The sequence below is a fragment of the Sus scrofa genome, chromosome 13 (genome assembly GCF_054392235.1).
Source record: "Sus scrofa isolate SSC_HxYL_T2T_F1_AM1 chromosome 13, Sscrofa_HxYL_maternal_Yorkshire_Landrace_v2.0, whole genome shotgun sequence".
Classification (NCBI taxonomy): Eukaryota; Metazoa; Chordata; class Mammalia; order Artiodactyla; family Suidae; genus Sus; species Sus scrofa.
In genome coordinates, this window is record NC_139395.1 from 158,471,427 (window position 1) to 158,490,900 (window position 19,474).

A 19,474-nucleotide genomic window follows, 5' to 3' on the forward strand; every position below is an offset into this window, starting at 1 on the left:
CACAAAGACATTAAGACTTAGCTTCCGATCTCAAGACCACAATCTACGGAGTGAATAGATTTGTATAACTTTGCACATATATATGAGATGTTATGTGGCAGAACATATGTAATCTATAGCTGGTCTATTGTCCATGAATAGTAATAGTTGATTATTAGTGTGAGCTGCTTTGCTCTGAGGTATTCAGAGGGAGAAAAAACTAATTTTGCCCAAAAGAAGAGTCAGGATCTGGTTAGATATGATTTGCAAGAGAAGATTAGGCATGAGTTTTGAAGGATTAGAAGGGGTGATCAAGTCAGCAAGTGAGAGTATAGGGTGATGTATAGGTGTAGAGTATGGTGCAACAAGTTTTACCTAACCAATGTTTCCTGGATTTTATGTGGAAGCTGTGAGATATTCAGCGTGTAATAGAGTACAGAGGAATATTAAATGACCAACAATTCATTTGAAGTTGTTACCCTGTTCATGTCCCAGATATTCTGTAAGCCAGCGTTGGAAAATACAAGGCTAGAGCAGAACTACAGCACTGCCATCACTGAACCTTCCTTTGGGGGACCTATTTAGAAAGCACATAATTCCATTCTAAAGGTGAGGGTGAGGAGATGGGACATTATTTGCTTATAGGTCCATCTCATGACATTTGTACATAGGTGACTATAGCAATGGGATCAGCCATCATAGAGATCTAAAGAAAAGCAAATAAATTACTAAGAAAAGAGTCAAAAGTGGAACATGAAAAAAAATGCACTCAGAAAAAAAGTAGTGCCTAAAAGAAACAAGGGGAGTTCCAGTCCTGGCTCAGCAGTTAGTGAACCCGAAAAGCATCCATGAGGACGCAGGTTTGATCCCTGGCCTCACTCAGTGGGTTAAGGATCCACTGTTGCTGTGAGCTGTGGGGTAGGTTGCAGACACAGCTTGGGTCCAGCATTGCTGTGGCTCTGATGTAGGCCAGAGGCCTCAACTCTGATTCAACTGCTAGGCTGGGAACCTCTGTATGCCTCGGGTGTGACCTTAAAAGACAAAAAGACCAATAAATAAATAAATTAATTAAAAAAACAAGGTCAGAAGTGGCTAAAAGTGGTGCTGATGTTGGCAAGCCAGGCATGAAAGAACATGCAACTTTTAAGGATGCTTAATGACAATGCCAAATGTTGACACACCTCCAAACTGAAGTAGGCTGTTGGGAGAAAGGGAAATCTCATCAGAAGATTATATACCAGCAGTGCCAAGTAAGAACAAAATAAATTAGCCAGCTAGTTTCTTCTGGAATATATGGGGAAAGCAGAGAAATTGAAGAGCTCTTTTGCAAGTTGTGAAAAGTATTAGTCTAGCCTTAATCGTCAGTCCACAGATTTTCCTCAGTAGTTCAGAAGGAATGAAGCATAGAAAATGATTTGAGCCAGAATTCAGCTTTACTGCTCTGATTTTGCATCTTTTCTTCGCTCTTCTATTTCCTTTCCTCGCTTCTGGCCATCAAGGAACATGTACATCCAGCACTCTAAATACATAGTCTCTTGCCATATCTTGCCAGTTCTTTCTACATAAATGATCCCAAGACATGAAGGTCAATGAGATGTCAGAGTGGGTAGTTCATGTAGACTTTGGGCTATGGTAATTAGCTTTTGCTCAGTGAAGTCTACATGTGCGGATCAGAAGGGATTCTTTCTCTCCCTGACTCCACAGAGCAATGTAACTTCAACCAACAGAGTTAGAAGGGAAGACCCAGGCACCATATTTCTCATAGCCAGCAGGTTTTTTTTCCCTCTGTATTGACAAAGCCCCTGTTTTGTTACTAATTCTTGTCTGTGGTTTTACTGGTTTGCCCATTTCTATTTTTTTGTTTATTTTATTATTTTAGTTTATTAATGATTTTTTTTTTTTTTTTTTTTTTTTTTTTTTAGGGCAATACCTGCAGCATATGGAGGTTCCCAGGCTTAGGGTCAAATCAAAGCTATAGCAGCTGGCCTACACCACAGCCACAGCAACACCAGATCCAAACCACATCTGTGACCTACACCACACCTCGTGGGAACGCCAGATCCTTAACCCACTGAGCGAGGCCAGGGATCAAACCCACAACCTCATGGTTCCTAGTCATGTTCGTTTCTGCTGTGCCATGATGGGAACTCCATGGATTGCCCATTTCTAGTACCGCTTCTCTCCATCTGATCTTAACCATTTTGCCTCATTACCTTTCTTCTTTTTTATGATGTTTTCTGCAGTGTTTCCCCAAATTCATTTCTTTAACATCTCTCAGATCTGCCCCTCTTGTTTTCCTCCACATCATCACTGCCCTGACTCAGGCCTGTGCTGTTTCTTGCTTGTGTCATTGAAAGAGCCTCCAACAGGATTCAATGTTCAGCATTGTCTTTCTTGTCTTTTCTGCATGCCGTAGGCAGAGCTTTCTAAGTGCAGATTCTACTTTAATTATATCATTGCTTTTCTTATAATAATACTTCAGTTGCTCCCTATTATTCTTAGAATAAAATTAGACTTTCTCCCAAAGGCAAACAAATCCTTTGTAATCTTGCCCTTACTTGTCTACTTCCCCAGTCTCATTTTATTTTATTTTATTTATTTATTTATTTATTTATTTATTTATTTTTTAAGGCTGCACCCACAGCATATTGAAGTTCCCAGGCTAGGGATTAAATTGAAGCTATAGCTGCTGACCTATGCCACAGCCACAGCAACGCCAGATCCATGCTGCATCTGTGACCTACATCACAGCTCTAGGCAATGCTGGATCCTTAACCCACTGAGTGAGGCCAGGGATTGAACCCACATCGCCATGGATACTAGTTGGATTCGTCCGCTGAGCCACGATGGGGAGTCCCCCAGTCTCATTTTAAATTATCTTCTCTTACTTTCTTCTTTCCCCTCTGCCTTCCTCTTGCTTTCCAATCCACTTGAAATTCAACTACACTGACCTTCCTCCATGTCCTCCAATGTATAGTTTTCTCTTTCATCGTTCTTTTTCCAACCCTTACTCTGTCTACTAACTCCAACTCTTCCTTCAGTCTTAATCCCAGCTTTTACTCCTTCAGCCTCCCCTGACCCACCAGTGGTCTTGGTTACGTAACCCGTATACACTCAACACTGTCTGTTGGATTCATTTATTTCACTATGTTTCTCCCTTTAAAGGCTGCAAATTCCTTGAGCACAGTGATGTTTTATTCATCTCTACATTTAGTCCAGAGGCTGGCATATAGGTACTTTAAAACATGAATAGTCCTTTTATGCTGAGATGATATTCAAGATGCTTACCTTCTAAATTAAAGATCTCTTCTCTGATTCTAGCAGTTACCAAATATCCTTCACTCTTCTTAAGTGTGTATTTCTAAAGTTTCTCCAAACACATTAATTCTTTTGGTGATTTTCCTATGTAGCCTAGGGATTATATGGTCCATGGGACATCTCTCTCTCTCTCTTTAATATAAACAAAAGTTCTTAAATCCCTCTGTCCTTCCGCAAGCCATGTGAGATAATGAGGAAACTCAGTAAGAGACACATGGTCTCTGATCACACGTGGTCATCTTGTAACATCTTCCCTCTCCTTCTCCTCATTTATCGCCTCCTGAATGAGCACACATTCTCTGTGCTAAGTTTTTTTCCTTAACTGTCTTTTTGTTAAACGAACATCTACTGAGCAAATACTATGAATGAGTCAGTGTTATTATATTAAGTATATAATTGTCAAGCTCAGGATTAAAATGTAGTATTATAAAGGCTAAATATGTCTTTATGTTTTAAATGTATGGTTTATAGTTCTTTACTTTTTTTTGCATTGGATTGTAAAGTTTGGAATAATAAAGATTATTTTATTTACCAATCCTGTATCATATTTCCACAACCAGGTTATAGAATAAAGAGATAGATAGCCAAATCTATTTTAGAACCTAAATATTCACAGAGAAGAAAGGATGAGGGAAATTTACAAAATAACATATAAAGCCCTCAGGTCAAAGGCAAGCATCAGAGCAAGTTTAAAGGTGTGTGTGTACCCAAGGCAAAAAGAGTTTCAGACCTTTCCTGTGGTTATGTATGTAACCAGTGTCTGAGTTTGACCTGGAGCGAGGCACATACAACTATCTATGCCAGAGGAGAAATGCACTTTCTTTGAGTAGTGCCTTTCTCTGAAATTTTTTTCAGAGCAATTTCCATTTATTTTATACTTTACTCTTAGTGAGACCTTATTTCCTTCTTGTTCATTCTCAATCATTTATTCATGTCTTCATCAAAATAATAATTGAGCATTCACTTCTGGACTGGAAATATTCTGGCAGTGGGCAATAGAGCAGTGAACAGAACACACAGAAATACCTACCCACAAAATATTTATGTTCTAGTGGAGGGAGATAGACAATAATAGAGATAAATAAGTAATATTTTAGAATGTTAGGTAGTGATAAGTACTCTGGAGAACAAAAATTAAGTGGAAAGGTTTATCCAAAGGTGTATCGCCAAAGGAGTTTGTAGGTGCAATTTAAATAGAGAAAAGCACTCCAGGCTGAAGGGACAGCAAAGGAAAATACCCTGAGGTAATGAGTTTTTGTGGAGTATTCCAGGAGGCAAGGAGGCCAGTGCGCTGTAATGCAGGGAGTGGTGGAAAGAGGAGATAAAGAGATAATGGTCTATAGGGCTTTATAGGTCACTGTTCAGAGTTGTGTACTTACCCTGTTAAGACTTTGATGTTAACTCTAAAGTGTGAGGCCATTGGAGGGATTTGAGAAGATGAAAGGCGTGACCTGACTTATGTTTCCAAAGGCCCTCCTGGCTCTTATGTTGAGAATGGATTGATGCATGCAGGATGGAAGCAAGGAGACCAGTTCATTCACATATTGTGTAAGAGTATTGTAATAGGAGAAGGATGATGGTGGCTTGGCAAAAGTGATAGCAATGGAAGCAGAATAAGTGATCACATTTTGGAATTGTTCTGATGATAGAAGTGATATGATTTCATGATGAATTAGAGATGGACAATGACAGAAAGATGAATCCAAGGTGTTTCAGCATGAACAACCAAAAGAATGGAGCTTCCAAAAGTTGAGAAAAAGAAAATTATGTGAGGGGCAAATTTTAGAGGGAAAAGATGGGGAGTTTTGTTTTAGATATAGTAAGTTAGATTACCTGTTAGAGATTTCCAAGGGGAGATGTTGAGTAGATGGATGTATAAAGAAGTCTAGGGTCCAGTGGGAGCTGTTCAGGATGGAGATTTGTTGAATGTGGTAATAGATATTACAGGAAATAGAAAGTAGCTCTAAAATACCATCTTTGCTTTCTAGAAATGTGTGCTCTACTGACTGGGCATGTTAGATACATAAAAGTAATTAACAAATAATGTAAAGTAGTAGATGTAATATATCTATAAAGTGTGGGTATCAAAATGAGTGCTGGTGTAGGAGGTACAGTAATCCCTCAGAGAAGTGTACATTTAGGGAAAGGTCTGGTGAGAAGTCGAGATTTGAAGTAGCTTGGAAGCATGTGTTAAATTTCACTGATTACAAAGGGGGGAGAGGTATCCCAGGCCCAGAAGGTACAAAGTGAGAACAACACAAAACTCTTGAAACACAGATGAGATCTTCCCATCTGTGTGGGATGTATGTATAGAAATCCCAAATTAGGCCACACAGTGTAGAATTGCTGAAGAAGGGATGTTAATTTGACCTGGCAAGAAGTATCCCTAGAGTTTTCTGAATTAGCAAGTAACATATGCAATACATTGTTTTCAGTAAATGAAACCTGCCGCCATCTTGAAGTTAATCAGTTCTGCAGATCCAGCTTTGATATTTCCTCTAAAATATTGTCCATCAGAAGCCTGAAGCCGAACTGATAGGAAAAGATGTCTAATTTCATAGGTGTGAAGTACTTTCATTGTTTTAAAATAGAAATAGATCTAATTGATCTATATATGTACAATTTATGTGAAATTATTATCATGTTCCCAGGTTTGCACTTTTGATCATTTGGAAGCAGTTATATTAATGTTATGAATTTGGGTAGTCTGGGATAATGTGTATCTTTTAGCTCTAGGCAATCTGTCTTTCTACCCTATAAGAAAATTGGCAGTTTTCTATTGGCCAGTAAAAACCATCCTGCAGAAAGAGAAGGTAACAATAGGAACTATGGAGGTTAAAACTCGAAACATGTTTGCCTTCCATGAAGTGGCTGTGCTTGCCCTGCTTCTAGTCACACCTTAGTTTTCCAAGCTGACTGTATAATCCGAGTCTTTCTCCGGAGATAATACAGGGTGCAGGCCCCTTCAAAGAAGGGATTTGTGCTTGCTGCCAGCTCCCGGAGCTCTGTTCTGTCGAGTAGTTAAGATCTCCAGAGTGGCTTATAGGCTTTGTGTAATTTCTATCTGCACCCAGACAGCTGGACTTCATTTCGTTTTATTTGCATTTAATAATAAGCCGCCTTTCCTTAGCTGTTAAATTGTGAATTATCAAACACTATCAAATCCTCCTGCCCATATTCTGACTACACTTACTTTGAAACAGACCCATTGGTAACACTCTGGTTCCAGGGAAAAGCTGGGCTTCGTGCCATATATTTCAGGGTGGGAACTACTCTGATATATTTCTTTGGGGGCTAAAAAATGCCGTTTCTGATCTAATGCGAACACTGGGAACAGCACAGCAAGCTTTGTGGAGGATTCATCTTTAATTATTAAAACAGGAGAGATCATTCATGCCTCTTTGAAGTTCTTATTTTATTTTCAGGAGAGGAAATGAATGTACAAGTCACTACATGTGAAACAGGGTAAAAGTGAGTGTAAAAAGAAGAAAAGAACGAGTAACAGAAGAAATAGACAATAGAGGGAAATCGTGACTGTAAAGAGGAAAGGAACAGTAGAAGTGAGAAGAAAGGACAGAGATGGTCTGCTTGGTAGGAAGCTGGGACATAGCTCTCAATAATATTTGGAAATAAGTGGATTTGAGATCTCTTTGCTAAGTCAACTGTTAGCAGCTACTGGGCTTAAAAGAGCTAATGATAAAGGAAAGGATGAGGAATAAGGGGGAAAGATTTTACATATTAAATCTTGCTGAGGCATTATGTCTTCTTGCTGTGGAATTGGAAGAAAAAACATATATATATAAAAACTGAGGAAGCTAGAATGGGGTGAGGAATTGTAAGGAAGAACAAATCACGACCAGAATAAAAAGTCAGTCAATATCAAGCATCAAAGATCTCAGTGTGTGGTTTTTCTTTCTGTCTAAAAGTGTCCAGTCCTGGTAATTAGAAAGTGAGCATAATGATGGGCTGGTCTGAATCATGCTTTAATGAGTCAAAATTACAGCAAGCTGGCATCCGTTATACGGAAGCATTTGTGTTGGGGGGAAGGTTGGGGGGACAAGGTGTCATTTTTCAGGAGAGAACATTACTAAAGCCCTAGGTGTATTGACACAACTGGTCATGGGCTCCAGGCCGGGAGTAGCAGAGGGAACACAGGATTTATGTGCACTAATGGACTCTGTGATTATTATTCTCCATGTTATTATTGTTATCATGGATAATGTACATATACATCAACAATTAATTATTGGGAGCTCCCCTTGTGGCTCAGCAGAAATGAACCTGACTAGTATCCATGAGGAAATAGGTTCAATCTCTGGCCTCACTCAGTGGGTAAAGATCCGGTGTTGCTATGAGTTGGGGTGAAGGTCACAGACATGGCTTGGATCTCCCATTGCTGTGACTGTGGTGTAGGCTGGCAATTGCAGCTCCAATTCAATGCCTAGCATGGGAACTTCCATATACTTCAGGTGCAGTCCTAAAATACTAAATAAATAAATAAATATCATTTAGTTGCTTCTCATGCTTGAGGAACTAGAGCCTTTTCTGGCTTACAGTGAAAAAACTGTAAGTTAAAGAGTGAGTTTGGACCTGGGAGATGCTACTGTTAACCACAGACCCTGGACAGACATTTGCTACTCTCTAATGAGGTTCTCTCTTATTTTATTGTCCTCTAACCTGATATATATATGGGATTAAAATGAACTTTCCCCAATAAAGAGAGGAATATGGAAAGGAAACAAAAATATTTGTGTATGTAGCGCCTGAAGCATCTGGAGTCAGAGGACCAAATTCACTAGTTCTCCAGCATAATAGCATCAGTTCCAACCCAGGACACAATCATAAAACAGCACTCCAGTGCACATAAAACAACTAAATCCTCTCTTCCTTGCTGCTCCATCATCTCATCTATTCTTCATGCTACCAACGTTGCAGTACACCTTAAACTAATTAGAAACAGATTTCCCATTTCCTCATGGCTTTATATTTAGTTTGTCAATGAGCCAATTTCTCGGCAGATTCACTTTAATGACACACAGCTAAGGAATTCCCATTGTGGGGCAGTAGAAATGATTCCGACTAGTATCCCATGAGGATGTAAGTCTGATCCCTGAACTGCTCAGTGGGTCAGGGATCCAGCATTGTCATGAGCCGTGGGGAAGGTTGCAGATGTGGCTCAGATCCCATTTTGCTGTGGCTCTAGCTTAGGCTGGCAGCTGTAGCTCTGATTCGACCCCCAGCCTAGGAACTTCCATATGTCATGGGTACAGACCTAAAAAAAAAAAAAAAAAAAAAAAAAGAAAGAAAGAAAAGAAAAGAAATAAATAAACCTCACAGCTACAAATTAAAAGTGGAAGTTTGCTGCATGGCACAGTGGGTTAGGAATCCAACTGCAGTGGCTCAGGTCACTGTGGAAATGCGGCTCTGAGTCCCAACTCGTCTCAGTTTTCGTTGTTGCCGAAGCTGCAGCTTTGGTCACAGCTGTGGCTTGGGTTCAATCCCTGGCCCAGGAACTTCCATATGCTGTGAGTGAGGCCATAAAATTAATTAATTGATTAATTAGTTAGTTAAAAGGGTATCTTAGATTGGAATCCCCCAAAAGTAGATCCTGAAATGAGTAATTGTGTCATGATGACTTAACGGGAAACATTCACAGGAAAAACCAGTAGAGAAGAAGGAAAGTGGGTATTGGAGGACAAGAATCACAAATGAGAGTACAGTGTAATGCAGAATCTCACGGTGGGTATGTCATCCCTCCAAATTGTCCTGACTGTAACAAGAGGGCCTGAATGTTTCTATTCCAGCAGCTAGAATTACTGGTTAACACTTTCACTGGGGGAACACAAATTCCTGGGCACTTGAAGAGCTCTATGTTTTTAGGCAACAAAACATCTAGCAGCTTGAGGACAGTCCACTGACAAAGATTCTTGGGTGCTAGGTGTTCTAACTACACCTCATTGGAAGACAATATTCATGAAAATGGTAGGAGATACGAAGGGATATGGGCAGAGAGCACACAGACAGAATCTACCGCAGAGGGCATGACACTTCATAGGCTCCCTGTTGCCTGTAAAATACGGATATTGTTGTAACTTCTTAGCATGGACCTTGCTTTTCTTCCCAATTTGCCTCTTCTATTCCTTTTCAGCTTTATAGGACTGCTTCCATTATCTCAAATGCACCATACTGTTAATGTTTCCTTACTTTTGTACAAGGCTTCCCCTCTCTGAATGCCCTTAAATAACCTCTTCCCTTTGATGGGCTGATAAACTCTTGCCCAATATTTGAAGATCCTATTCAAGCTTTACTTTCTGTGTGAAGTCTTCTGTAACTGAACTTGGAGGAATTGACACTTATTTCATCATAAAACTGTGGCACCTTTAATCTCTAACATAGGACATATCCAGCTGAATTATAATTTTTAATTTGTATGATTGCTTACTTATGTTATTTACATTTTTATTTATTTTGAAAACCTAGAATCCTTGAGATATGTCTGGTATATGGTTATTATCAGTGAATGCTGCTGAATGCAACGAAATGTGTATCAAAAAATTGTATGTAGGAAACACATGGAATATTTGACTTGGAGGATTCTTTCGAGGTAAGTAAGTCCAAGTTTCCACTTGGCGTAAAAATCTCCATTGATCCACACCAGTGGATATTTGGTCTGTTTATTATAAATAATGCTTCAGTTAAAACTATCACTTTTTGTTTAGACAGGATATAGCAGTAATAATCAGTTGTGGGAATGCTTGCTGCTTGGAGTTGAGACTTCCACACTCTTCTCTTATTAATTAGAGTTTATATTGTGCCTGAAATCCCTTTTTTAGTACTTTAATAAAATTTTCATAGAATTAGTAGTACTTATTTTGATGGTCAACACTTTCTAGGTTGAGAAATCAGTAGCAAATATCAACACAGAATACATATTAATATGTGCAAAGCTGACACTGTCCCATCACTGGACATTTCATGGACATGGACATTCACACTTGCTTGTATGTTTCCCTCCTGATTATGTCAAGGGAAGGGTTTCTTCTTGCTGAGTCCTTTCTTGTGATCCTGTCTTGTATTTGTGAATCATATGACCAAACATTGGCAGTGCAGTTTCTGGCTTTCAGTTGTTTAATGTGAAGAGGAAATGAAAAATAAATAATGATGAAATGTTTTGTTATATTCAGAGAGACAAAGAATGTATAATTTGGACCAGACAAAGGACTGTTTCAAAGGCAGAACTCAAGAAACCACGTGATCATCTCAATAGATGCAGAAAAAGCATTTGACAAACTCCAACATCCATCCATGATAAAAACTCTTACCAAAGTGGATATAGCAGGAACATGCCTTAACATAATAAAAGTCATTTATGACAAACGCACAGCAAATATAATACTCAATGGAGAAAAGCCAAAAGCCTCCCTGCTAAAATCTGGAACAAGACATGGATGCCCACTCTCACACCTTTTATTCAACATAGTATCAGAAGTCCTAGCCAAAGCAGTCAGACAAACAAAGGAAATAAAGGGAATCTAAACTGGAAGAGAAGAGGTAAAATTGTCACTGTACGCAGATGACATGATCCTATATATAGAAAACTCTTAAGGACTCACATTATCCTCCATCCTCTGGAGAAGAAGAGGCAGAGACAGAATAAATACATGTGCATAGAATACACACACACACACACACACACACACACACACACACACACACACACACACATATACATACACAAACACTATATAGGAGATCTTTTTACCTTTCTTACAAAGTGGTGGCCCATAAACTGGGAAAGTTTTTAATTTTCAGCTTCACTGTCTTCTTTCTCTGCTCCTGATCTCTAATAAACAAAGTAAAAAGATGAATGTATACAAATATGGAACATGATGGAGGATAATGTGGGTCTTGTCTGCTGAGCTGCTCTTGTTTCTAATATATACGTATATGACTGGGTCACTTTTCTGTACAATAGAAATTGACAGAACACTGTAAATCAACTATAATGGAAAAAATAAAAATCATAAAATAAAAAAGTAAAGGCAGAAATCATGAATAATCTAGAAGAGTTATGAAATATAATTGATATAAAAGTGATTACAATGTGAATTTATCCAGCATCATGGTAACCAAAGCAGACCTCTCTGCCTTTTGTCCCTCAGTGTTAGAAAGTATCTTTTCTACTCTTTTGCCTACTAGGGTAAACCCTCCCCTACCCACTAGGACCTTTATCATCCTTGCTTATCCTACCACAGCTGGAAGTTGGCTAGCTTTTGGAATAGATACTAGAGAGACTGTGTTTGCATTTTTTCCTCTATACCATCTGTTCACTGAATGGATTACAGTTGCCTCCAGTTAAAAAGCAGATTGTCTTGGCCCAAGGTCAGGAGAGAAGTCTCAGCATCCTGTTTGTTGAAAACCTCTTACCATCTCTGCAAGACTGGAATGTAACATCTGCAATTAGAACTTGGGTCCCTTGACTGGTTCCTCTGGCTATTGCCTAGCAACCCTATCCTGGAAATTCACAAGAGCAGCTCTTATCTGGCCTGGCCTCCTATTTCTTCATCTCAATGTGTTTTCTATTGGTCTTACCTTTTTTTTTTGTTTTGTTTTTTGTTTTTTTTTTAAAGATGACTGCTGTCAGTCTTGATTTACTTGCATTATGTGCTTGTGCTCAGAGCTTTCAGAGCTGTGATCTCAGTGAACATTAGCACCAGTAAAAGACCTACAGTTGTCTTTTGCCAAATCAATTTGGCATCATGTTCAAAAGAAAATTTTGTATGCATTCATCTTTTTACTTTGTTTATTAGAGATCAGGAGCAGAGAAAGAAGACAGTGAAGCTGAAAATTAAAACCTATCCCAGTTTCTGGGCCACCACTTTGTAAGAAAGGTAAAAAGATCTCCTATATAGTGTTTGTTTGTATGTGTATATATGTATATACACACACACACACATGCGTGTATGTATATATGTGTTCTATGCACATGTATATATTGTCTCTGCCTCTTCTTCTCCAGAGCCCTCTGATAGCATTTAGTAAAAGAGCCCTTATTTTCACTTTAGAAAAGATTTACAAAAATAGAAGTGTGCTTTTGTTATATCCAGCCAATTGCAAAGTAAGGTGCCTTTTGGGCAATGGAGGTAGCTGTTAGTGTAAATTGTCCAGAGACATAAAATAGCAAGAGTAATGGAGGATCAAAAGCTAAATGAAAAAAAAATACTCGACATCTGTCCCTTTACCTTTAACTTCAAGTGAATTTACCAGAAGTTTACTTGAGATTCTGAAAAATAGAGTCAATGTGTTATGTTCCTAATAACTTCCTAATTTCTTAGTCATGTAGCCTGACTTGTTTTCTTGCTGCTTCTGTAATATTTACTCTGTTATGGCATCCTCTTTATCATGACTATTCTTCTTGGACGTTTTCCTACCTTCTTATAGTGGTCCAACTTCCACCTGTTAAAAGTCTAGTCAGCCTTCATGATCTAGTATAAATATTACCTCTTCCATTAAGACTTCCTACAATAGCTAAGACATGGAAACAATCTAAATGTCCATCGACTGAGGAGTGGATAAAGAAGATGTGGTACATATACACAATAGAATATTACTCAGCCATTTTAATAAAATAATGGCATTTGCAGCAACTTGATGGACCTAGAAACTACCACACTAAGTTTTACAGTGAGACACCAACATCCTATGTTATCGCTTACATCTGGAATCTAAAAAAAGGACACAGTGAACTTCTTTGCAAAACAGATACTGACTCACAGACTTTAAAAAACTTATGGTTGGAGTTCCTGTCGTGGCACAGTGGTTAACGAATCCGACTAGGAACCATGAGGTTGCAGGTTCGATCTCTGGTCTTGCTGAGTGGGTTGAGGATCTGGCATTGCTGTGAGCTGTGGTGTAGGTTACAGGTGTGGCTCCGATCTCGCATTGCTGTGGCTCTGGCGTAGGCCAGTGGCTACAGCTCTGATTCGATCCCTAGCCTGGGAATCTCCATATGCTGCGGGAGCAGCCCTAGAAAAGGCAAAAAGTCCAAAAAACCCCACAAAAAACAAAAAAACAAAAAAGCTTATGGTTTCCACATGATATAGGTTGGGGGTGGAAGGATGTACTGGGATGGAAATGCTATAAAATTGGGTTGCGATGATTGTTGTACAACTATTAAAGTAATAAAATTCATTGAGTAATTAAACAAAACAAAACAAAAGTTACAGCAAAAAGCCAAAAAAAAAAAAAAAAAAAAAAAAGACTTCCTAGGTCATATTAACTGGAGGCTCCAGGAAGGAAGACAGAACTTTAGATAAGCAAAAAAGAATACGTACGATATGGTTGTACTGGCAATACTGTGGAGGGTTAATGGGCATTAAGAGTGGCAAGGTTGAGTTACCCTTTAATGTCTGCCCAAGAAAGTTGAAATGTAAGTTAAGAAATGTAAAATTGTGAGGATTGTTTTTTTTTATTGGAACAGAACTTTGGGAAAATTAAGTCTGTAGCTAAGTATAAGACTTACTGGAGAAAAATTCTCTGAGAACTCACTTCTTTTGCTATCTAAACTATTTTGCCACACTAAACTAACTATTGTGTTATTGGCACTTACTATGTGCTAGGGGCTTTAGATCTGGATTATAAACCTGCCCCTACAGCTTTACTAATAACTATGTGACCCTGGACCTCTCTCAGAGTTAGTTTCCTTATCTATAAAATGAGAAAAAGAATATTAAGAATTCCACAAAATTCTTCTGAGGATTAAATAAGGTAATACATGTAAGGTAATCCTATGGTAAGCACTCAGCAATTGGTATCTATTTGTTGTAGTCTTAGTATTAACATCAATAATAATAAATATCCCTTGCTTGATTTCTTTAATTCACATTTCAAAAAGATCAGTATAACATACCTAATAAAATCACCTACTGCTAAGGCTTTCTTTGCTTATATAAAACACTGATTATGGGCTAAATTGTGTCCCCTCCTAAAAAAAAAACCCAAAATAGTACTTCAGAATGTGACCTTACTTGGGGATATGTTGCCGAGGTAGTCAGTTAAAATGTGGTCATTAGAGTATGTCCTAATCCAAAAGGAATGTTATCCTTATAAGGAGAAGACATTTGGATACAGATAAGTACAGAAAGGATGATATGAGGACATAGGGAGATGCTGGCCATGCATAAGCCACAGAGAGAGGCCTGGAACAGATCCTCCACTCATAGCCCCTAGACGAACCAATCCTTCCAACACCTTGATTTTGGACTTTTAGCCTCCAGAACTGTGATAAAGAAAATTTCTGTTAAGTTAACCAGTCTGTTAGTTGTAGCAGCCCCAGTAAACCAATACGCACCCCAAACAGGTCCCAAGGCATTCATTCATTATCTTTTAAACTACTTGTTCCATTCAGTGCCCTCTGTGGCAGCTAGACAGGGTAAATATTTTAAAACAGGCAACTGTATTAAATAATGGCATTTCTATAAAATGTAGGGATACTTGGGAGAATCTCTTAATAATCATGAGAGATATAGACTGAGATCTTTGTGAATCCTTAAGTTTGTAAAGATGAGTAGAGACTAGGAATGCCCCTCTGACGCACAGACTGGATGGGCTTAAGCCTGCTTACACATCATCCTCTCTGGACTTGAAATTCAACTTGGTGTTAGCCAAGTCACATTTTATTACATTCCTTGTACCTTTAAGAGTGCTCTCAAGTAGTGGGGACTATAAAAATGAATCCTTTTGCTCCAGAGATCTACCTTACATTGCTGAAGTCAGTTTATGTATACCCTACTATTTGATACTCTAAGAAGTTATCTCATACAATCGTAACACTTTACTGCTTGCTGAGAATTAAAAGAATTTTAATCAGCTTTCTCCTGCAGCAGATCTAGAAAATGAATCTGGAGGATGGGAAATATCTTGGCCAAAGTTATGCAGCTCACTTCAATTCTACTTAATTTCAGTCTTCCTTTTTAGACTCTTAAGAGAGAGCCATATAAAAACGGTATTTCCCCCTCACCTTCTTTTTCTTTGGATTGAACTTTTATTATTCCTTCTTGCATTTCCTGTGGAAATAAAAGAATCCAGAATCTGACCTGTGACTGAGTACAGCTCAATGACTTACATGCACCCCTGCATGTCCTATAATCCAACCAGCCTCGGAGACTGCTTAGCTCCAAGCATCTCGATAATTCATTTCACATATTCTAGTCAGTGTTGTTTTGACATACAGCTTTTGAAAGTGAAGGGAAGGAAAGGGGGGAAGGAGGGAGCTTTGCCCTGGGTTTCCATGCTGGACTTCTTCAAATTAGCAAAACATAATCACTTATAAAATCATGTGAGAGAATTGCACCTTCTAAAATATATGACTCAAAATTAAATGTGTTTTCTGTGTGGGTGGACAGGTGGTGATATGAAGAAAAGGGGGAAAAAAATCACACAACGCCCCCTCAAAGTTACCTTTTCTCTGCTAAGGATTTTTAGATTGTTCACAAGTACTGAGAACAATGCACCATCTGTCATCAATATTGGGAATAATCCAACTGATTTGTTAACTTTATCCCTCTGTATATTCTGTATCACCCAGTGTTCCAGGTTAATGAACCTAAATATAAATTTGAAAATGCAGTAATTCCCAACCAATAGTGTGCATCAGACTCACCTTGTGAGCTCAATACAAATAAGCCAACACAGAGCCCAGGTCCCACTTCCAGAAATTCTGAGTCATTTGGACTGGGATGTGGACTATACGTCATTGTTGCTTTGAAATCTTTCCAGGTGATTCTAATGTACAGGCTGCTGAGGACAACTGATTTAGTGGTTCCATAAGCCAAGGCAGTTGATGACTGAGAGAGATGAAATAAAGGAGCATTCCTCAGAATAAAATGATAAAGTGAGAGGCAACCTATTCCTGAGTTGAGACCTGAGTAAGTAACCAGAGGAGGTGTGGAGGATGGGCTTTCGTTCTTCTAAACACGTGACACATCATTTTAAAGACGAAGATGGTAGATTACTGTACATTGCTGAGCAGAGACAGGCCAAATAATTCTCTGGTTTGACTAATGAGTTTCTTCCCAAACAAGTGAAATGGTTTTGTTCTTATTTAACAAAATCCCTTTACATGGCTTGGTTTGAGGTTAGCAGGTTTAGCTCTCAGATGAAGGAGGAAAGGACTAGTTAGCTTGCAGCTCCAGGCACCAACATACTGATGAGCCAATTGTGACACGTAATCAATGTGTGAAAAGTGGGTAATTCTCACTAATGCCCTGCTAATGTTTTCAGAATGATCTGTCAAAGGACTGAAGCTAATTATTGTCATGGCAGTTTGGCCCAGGTCCACTGGAATAATCCTGGCATCAGTGAACAAGAGCATACCATACGTTGCCAGTTTGTCACCCACTTTGAGTCTTTATTCCTCTTTCTCCTCACATAGAAATCCTATATACCATTTTCTATATTCTTTAAAATATGTAATTACATCCTTCATTTCCCTTTCATTTTCTTGTTTTCCAAGCTCCATGCTTCATCTTTTTTTTTTTCCCCCTACTTCCCTTTTCCTTTTTATTGCAAAAAATATTGGATGGTAACTCAAGAGTCCTAAAATCTAATCCTGGTTTTACTATAAGAGCAAACTGTGTCATACTCTCTGTGTCTGTTTATAGGAAAGAAGGAGCAGATAAGCTGTAATAAAGGAACTAGGTATGCAATAGTGTCCTTTTGTTTGAAAATAACAAAATTCTGGATTTACCTTGCATGTCTGCTCTATGTTTAGGTCCATGGCATCGTTTTTTTTATCAAGTTTATTTATCACTACGATGACTCATTTCTGAACCATGGGACATCTAGTAAGCAGGGTACCTACTAGTAATCAATTGTGTAGGAAATGGAGTTTAACCTGCTCTAGAAATTTAAAGGCGGAGGGAAAACATTGAGTCTTCAGGTACAAAGACATACTCCCAGGTACATAGCAAGGTGACACTGCCATCTCCAAACTTTCTTGTAAGATAGTTTTCTCTTGGAATAATTTTTCATTAATAATCTCTTGAATAATATCATAGCAATGCCTTGGATCAGTATAGCATCTAGTGATGGTCTCAGATCTCTTCTCATCTCAGTTTTAACATCCCTGTGAAATAGTTGGGGTGGATAATAATTATCCCTTCTTTGTTGATGGAAAACTGGCAAAAGGAGATTAATAACATTTATAGTCAAAGTGAATTTGCATTATGCATTTTCCTTCTTAAGCAGTCTTCCCTGCAAGACTGTTCATGTGTATGTGTTTATGTATATGTGATGTGTTTACTTTTTTAGCAAACAGCATAGTAAAGCGATGCACAGTTTTTCACTTTTGAGCCAAGTTGAGAAACAGTGTAATTTTTACTCCCAAAAGAGGCAAAAGCTGTAACAAGTAAGAAATTTGGAGATTAAAAAAAAAAATTTTAAGTATTTAAACATTACCTTAGAGCAAAGATCAGCAAACTTTTTCTATAAAGGGATAGAGAGTAAATATTTAGATGTTGTAGGACACAAATATTATCAGTTACATACTCTTTTCTTAAATTGCAACCCAACCCTTAACAAAATTAAAAAAATTATTTTTATTATTATTTTTTAAATTTTTTTGTCTTTTTAGGGCCACACCCATGGAATATGGACTTCCCCAGGCTAGGGGTCCAGTTGGAGCTGTAGCCACCAGCCTACACCAGAGCCACAACAATACTGGATCCGAGGTGCGTCTGCAACCTACACCACCACTTACGGCAATGTTGGATCCTTAACTCACTCAGTGAGGCCAGGGATCAAACCTGAGTCATCATGGATGCTAGTCAAGTTTGTTAACCATTCAACCACAACAGGAACTCCTACAAAATTTTTTTTTCTTGAAGACTTTAAAAGAAACAGGCCACAAGCCAGATTTGGCCCTTGGGCCATAGTTTGCCAATCCCTGCCTTTGAGTCATTCTCATATTGTGTAGTCCTAGGAGGTAGCTGCTATTGATAATCCCATTTTACAAATGAGAAGACTGTGGATAATAAAGTAGAATCAGTTACTTGTCCTACAAGTAAAGCCCGAAGTGTTCTCAGTGAAGTGTTGCTGCTACACACTAGGTATCTCGTGGTGTGCTAAAAGGGCTCCAGGTGTAAAGAGTGTTACACATGGGAAAGCCAGTGACTGTAGAATGAGGAATCGAAAATTCCTAACCCAGAAGGAATCCAGGGGAAACACACAGTTTGTGACAATGATTAGGTTTCTGTCTTTTAATTCTGTATTTTACCTGCACATGAATCCAGACTATGATGTTGCATCAGGTTGTCCATGTATGACTGTTTTCCTTGCTTGTCAGAATATTTCTCCTCAACCTGGATCCTCTCTTTATCACAGATCTTTTTAACTGTGCTGATTCTTACCTATGGTCATGTTTTTTTTTTTTCTACTATACTCTGACTTCCTTTAGAGGATTCTTAAGTATCATTTCCAGTTGGATAAACGTTTATTTCCCTTCCACATACCCACTTGATCCAGAAAGACTTTGATCTGAACAATCTTCTAATAATAAAAATCATATGCCACTTTTTTGCTTAGAATTCATGATGGTCTTCCCATAGCCTTTAACAAATACCATATGATATCACTTACATCTGGAATCTAATATACGGCAGAAATGAACCTTTCCACAGAAAAGAAAATCATGGACTTGGAGAACAGACTTGTGGTTACAAAGGAGGGAGTGGGATGTATTGGGAGTTTGGGGTTAATAGATGTGGACTCTTGCCTTTGGACTGGATTGGCAATGAGATCCTGCTGTGTAGCACTGGTAACTATGTCTAGTCACTTATGATGGAACATGATAATGTGAGAAAAAAGAAAATATACATGTATGTGTGACTGGGTCACCATGCTGTATGGTAGAAAAAATAAATTAAAAAAATTTGAAAGAAGGAAAAGCAAAAAATAAAATAAAATCCAAATTCCTGTCCCCGCCTACAAAAGCCACACATGAACTGACTTTTTCTTAATTTCCAATAATATATACTTTATTCTCCATGATTCAGACCAACTGTACTCACTTGTTGAAATGCCCATCCCCAGATCTCTGAGCCTGGGTCCTTCTTGTCTTTCTTACCTTCTCAAAGAGGTTGCCCTGGCCACGCACCTTAATTACAGCAGACTGCTTGAC

The 19,474-nt window shown here is 38.5% G+C and overlaps 1 protein-coding gene and 1 long non-coding RNA gene across 5 annotated transcripts in view; both read left to right on the plus strand.

The window, feature by feature from the left end:
* LSAMP (limbic system associated membrane protein) overlaps window positions 1–19,474 on the plus strand; it is a 626,714-nt gene that overhangs the window by 44,080 nt on the left and 563,160 nt on the right.
* Window positions 9,766–19,165, plus strand: LOC110256529 (uncharacterized). Its single transcript, XR_014824802.1, has 3 exons — window positions 9,766–9,901; window positions 12,108–12,188; window positions 16,075–19,165. It is a non-coding gene; the product is annotated as an uncharacterized LOC110256529 (long non-coding RNA).